This window comes from Littorina saxatilis, linkage group LG15 (genome assembly GCF_037325665.1).
Source record: "Littorina saxatilis isolate snail1 linkage group LG15, US_GU_Lsax_2.0, whole genome shotgun sequence".
NCBI classification, from domain to species: Eukaryota; Metazoa; Mollusca; class Gastropoda; order Littorinimorpha; family Littorinidae; genus Littorina; species Littorina saxatilis.
In genome coordinates, this window is record NC_090259.1 from 33,925,649 (window position 1) to 33,930,648 (window position 5,000).

The window sequence follows — 5,000 nt, forward strand, 5'->3', positions numbered from 1 at the left end:
GTGTGTGTGTGTGTGTGTGTGTGTGTGTGTGTGTGTTACTGTTTGTCGATTTCTTACGTGAGCCTTGATGGCTTCGCCTCTTGTTTTTGGTATGTGCCCGGGTAGAAGGATGTTCTGATCCCATGCACACAGCCCGAGCAGATCTCATACAGTGAGCACAACTATTAAATAACTAGAAGTGTGCCTTGAAGGCTGAAATGTTCATGACAATCTGAACATACATATTATCTTCATCTGAAGATACTTCTTCTTCTTCTTTGTTCATGGGCTGAAACTCCCACGTTCACTCATGTTTTTGTAAAGTGGATATTTACGTCTACGACCGTTTTTTCCCCGCCATTTAAGGCAGCCATACGCCTATTCCGGGGGAAGCATGCTGGGTATTTTCGTGTTTCTAAAACCCACCGAACTCTGACATGGATTACAGGATCTTTTCCGTGCGCACTTGGTTTTGTGTGTACACACGAAGGGGACATAAAGCACTAGCAGGTCTGCACATACGTTGACATGGAAGATCGGAAAAATCTCCATCCTTAACCCACCAGGCGGCCGCGGCCGGGATTTGAACTCACGACCTTACGTTTAGGAGGCCGATGTCTTATCCACTAGGCCACTGCGCCCGTCATCTGAACATACAAAGTCAGGCTATAGAGAAATACAAGACTGATCGCATAATGACCGGCCAAGCTGTTGATTTTGAGGTATAGTGCAATCAAATGTCTCTCTGGCGAGTGTCATTTGGGACTTTATGAGCACAGTTGTTGACACCTGACTGCACCTACCTGCAGTGGATTGCACTTTCAATGCAAATTGCACATTGAAATCCTATTACGGCACACCGGGGCTGAAGTAATAAGCAAGATAGCGGCACATGAAAATAAGCACCTGAAGAGAGTAGAGTAGAGCCGCTATCAGATTCGTACATTTACCCCCCCCCCCCCCCCCCCCCCGAAGCGCCCAATACCGCCCGCTTTAGCTCCAATATGCAAGGTATCAAGGTTTTATCACGGCCTCAAGTCCACAGGTTTTTTAAGCAATCACAGAACACAGCTAACTCACACACACACCCACACACAGACACACACACACACACACACGCGACGCACTCACGCACGCACACGACGCACTCACGCACGCACGCATGCACGCACACGACACGCACGCACGCACATACACACACACACACACACACACATACACACACACACACACACACACACATACACACACACACACACGTCCTGTGGGATTTGAGCAGTTACAATTTCGGAAAACTTACAGTTATTTCTTTTCTTAATTTCTTTCAGAGTTTGAAATTGACGGAGGTACTTTTCATGCCACGGGGGGAGGGGTGGTGGGTGGTGTAAGAGGTGGGGGGGGGGGGGGGATAAGGTAAGAGAGAAAAGTACACACAGTTTCGTGAAACCAGAAATACTATGGAAGATTGGCAGCATTTGTCGTGGCACTTTGTCGGTGGCGCTCCATCAATAGCAGCTCTTTAAAGATTCTATTGCTTAGGCTCTCCTTCAACTGAGGATTTTGTAGTTGTTGTTATTGCTGTTCTGGTTGTTGTAGTAGTAGTAGTAGTTGTAGTAGTAGTAGTAGTAGTAGTAGTAGTAGTAGTAGTAGTAGTAGTAGTTGTTGTTGACGAATTTGAAGCAAAGAAGGGACATTTACACGTGGTATATATCTGAGTGAAGTAACATCTCGCGCGATTGATAGAACGCAACCTTAAACGATTCCACGTGCAGAAAGGTGAAGCGGGTGATGAGGTCACGTGAAACCACGCCCTTGTCGCGTGATCGGCTGTTACGTGCACTCCCCGTGCTTCCCCACACACGACGTAAGTTACGTGTAGCTTCGCACCGTCTGACCAGCCATGCAACATAGTGCACTCTCACTCTTCTTGGTTGACTCGTTATGTTTAGTTATGCAACATGTTGCCATGTCATACCTACATTAAAGTCCGCTGGACCCATTAAGCAACAGTTAACTAACTAACTAACCTACATTAAAGCAACCTTCCTTCTCGATCCGAGCAGTCCCTTATAGCCATGTTGGCTTCAGTGCTGAAGGAACGTTAAAAAAACAACCATTCCCAGAGAGTTGAACGGACGTTAAAAAAACAACCATTCTCAGAGAGTTGAAGGGACGTTAAAAAATTCTCAGAGAGTTTAACGGACGTTATAAAACAACCAATCGCAAAGAGTTGAAGAAACGTTTAAAAACAACCATTCTCAGAGAGTTGAACGGACGTTAAAAAAACAACCATTCTCAGAGAGTTGAAGGGACGTTAAAAAACAACCATTATCAGAGAGTTGAACGGACGTTAAAAAACAACCAATCTGAGAGAGTTGAAGGGACGTTAAAAAACAACCATTCTCAGAGAGTTGAAGGGACGTTAAAAAACAACCATTCTCAGAGAGTTGAAGGGACGTTAAAAACAACCAATCGCAGAGAGCTGAAGCCACGTTAATAAAAATTAACCAATCTGAGAGAGTTGAAGGGACGTTAAAAAACAACCATTCTCAGAGAGTTGAAGGGACGTTAAAAAACAACCATTCTCAGAGAGTTGAAGGGACGTTAAAAAACAACCAATCTCAGAGAGTTGAAGGGACGTTAAAAAACAACCATTCTCAGAGAGTTGAAGGGACGTTAAAAAACAACCATTATCAGAGAGTTGAAGGGACGTTAAAAAACAACCATTCTCAGAGAGTTGAAGGGACGTTAAAAAACAACCAATCGCAGAGAGCTGAAGGGACGTTATAAAACAACCAATCTCAGAGAGTTGAAGGGACGTTAAAAAACAACCATTATCAGAGAGTTGAACGGACGTTGTAAAACAACCAATCGCAAAGAGTTGAAGGAACGTTTAAAAACAACCATTCTCAGAGAGTTGAACGGACGTTAAAAAACAACCAATCGCAGAGAGCTGAAGGGACGTTAAAAACAACCAATCTCAGAGAGTTGAAGGAACGTTATAAACAACCAATCTCAGAGAGCTGAAGGGACGTTAAAAACAACCAATCTCAGAGAGTTGAAGGAACGTTATAAACAACCAATCGCAGAGAGCTGAAGGGACGTTAAAAACAACCAATCTCAGAGAGTTGAAGGAACGTTATAAACAACCAATCGCAGAGAGCTGAAGGGACGTTAAAAAACAACCAATCTCAGAGAGTTGAAGGAACGTTATAAACAACCATTCTCAGAGAGCTGAAGGGACGTTAAAAACAACCAATCTCAGAGAGTTGAAGGAACGTTTAAAAACAACCATTCTCAGAGAGTTGAACGGACGTTAAAAAACAACCAATCGCAGAGAGCTGAAGGGACGTTAAAAACAACCAATCTCAGAGAGTTGAAGGAACGTTTAAAAACAACCATTCTCAGAGAGTTGAACGGACGTTAAAAAACAACCAATCGCAGAGAGCTGAAGGGACGTTAAAAACAACCATTCTCAGAGAGCTGAAGGGACGTTAAAAACAACCAATCTCAGAGAGTTGAACGGACGTTAAAAAAACAACCATTCTCAGAGAGTTGAACGGACGTTAAAAAAACAACCATTCTCAGAGAGTTTAACGGACGTTATAAAGCAACCAATCGCAAAGAGTTGAAGGAACGTTTAAAAACAACCCATTCTCAGAGAGTTGAAACGACGTTAAAAAGCAACCAATCTCAGAGCGAGAATAACGGCACAGTTCTAGCCGTGCGCACATGTGGGATGACCATGTGAGATGTGGACAGGGGATGGCACGGGATAACAACATCCCTCCACTTGGACACATACACACAAATTAACATCCTGACTGCTTCCGGTGCAGAGTGAGCATATTCTTGATGAATTCATTTCACGAAAAGCCACTGGTCTCCGGTAGGAGATTAAATCCTAAAAACAAAAACAAAAACACTGCACAGCGAGCGTCCAGGCTGTGGATTTTTGGTATGTGTCCAAATGAAGGCCTGGACTTTTATCCTATGTAAAAGCCTGGCCAGATTTGTAACGGTGAGTCGAATTGTTTACACAGACAGGACTGTTCCTGTAAAGTCGAATTGTTTACACAGAAAGGACTGTTCCTGTAAAGCCCAATTGTTTACACAGAAAGGACTGTTCCTGTAAAGCCCAATTGTTTACACAGAAAGGACTGTTCCTGTAAAGCCCAATTGTTTCCACAGAAAGGACTGTTCCTGTAAAGCCCAATTGTTTTCACAGAAAGGACTGTTCCTGAAAAGCCCAATTGTTTACACAGAAAGGACGGTTCCTGTAAAGCCGAATTGTTTACACAGAAAGGACTGTTCCTGTAAAGCCCAATTGTTTACACAGAAAGGACTGTTCCTGTAAAGCCGAATTGTTTACACAGAAAGGACTGTTCCTGTAAAGCCCAAGTCGCCTCTCCGAGGATTGAAGTCGACCGGGTTCATCGTCGACACAGTATCACTTATAAGGTCACACAACAAAAGACTGAACTTGACAAATGCTGCAGTGTTTAGATCAATACTACAGAAATGTAAGACAAAACGCTGCCCTTTCTTGCATTGGGAAGGCATTTCGAAACGCCTGCTTCAGTTGTGAAGTCAGAATAAAACCAGCTCTCACGTGTGTGATTGTCGATTGTTGAAAAAGGGTGGTCTTCGATCCGCACAGAAACTTACAATGAGTAAAAGAGGAAAACAACCTAGCGCTGTTGACCGTTCGATCATGTGATCGACACCTGCATCAACAGGAATGGCATTGCAGAAGAAATACGTAAGACTGCGAAATAAAACATCCTGTCCTGGATAGATAATTGATTTGAATGTCTCCTCATGTGCAAAAGTGGCCAAGGTGTGCAAATTGTGAATTTTCGTGGATTTTCATTTTATTGCTAGATTACGTTTGTTCAGGTCGATTTTAAGGGTACCCTTATTTGGATTTCGGTCATGTGACCTCTGTAAAAGAAATCTTTGATCCGAAAAGTGTTCCAGATAGCCAAATAAATTGCGTGCCTTTAATAGCATATAACGTT

At 43.3% G+C, this 5,000-nt stretch overlaps 1 protein-coding gene across 2 annotated transcripts in view; it reads left to right on the forward strand.

The window, feature by feature from the left end:
* Nucleotides 1-5,000, forward strand: part of LOC138949138 (uncharacterized) — a 23,926-nt gene that overhangs the window by 3,195 nt on the left and 15,731 nt on the right. The window contains exon 1 of one of the 2 annotated variants that reach the window (XM_070320899.1): nt 4,860-5,000. This exon is cut by the window's right edge and continues 505 nt beyond it. The exons of the other annotated variant lie outside the window; for it this stretch is intronic. The gene's annotated coding sequence lies outside the window, so the exon portion shown is untranslated. Of the gene's footprint in view, nt 1-4,859 lie in introns of those variants that run through there. 2 annotated transcript variants of the gene reach the window in all.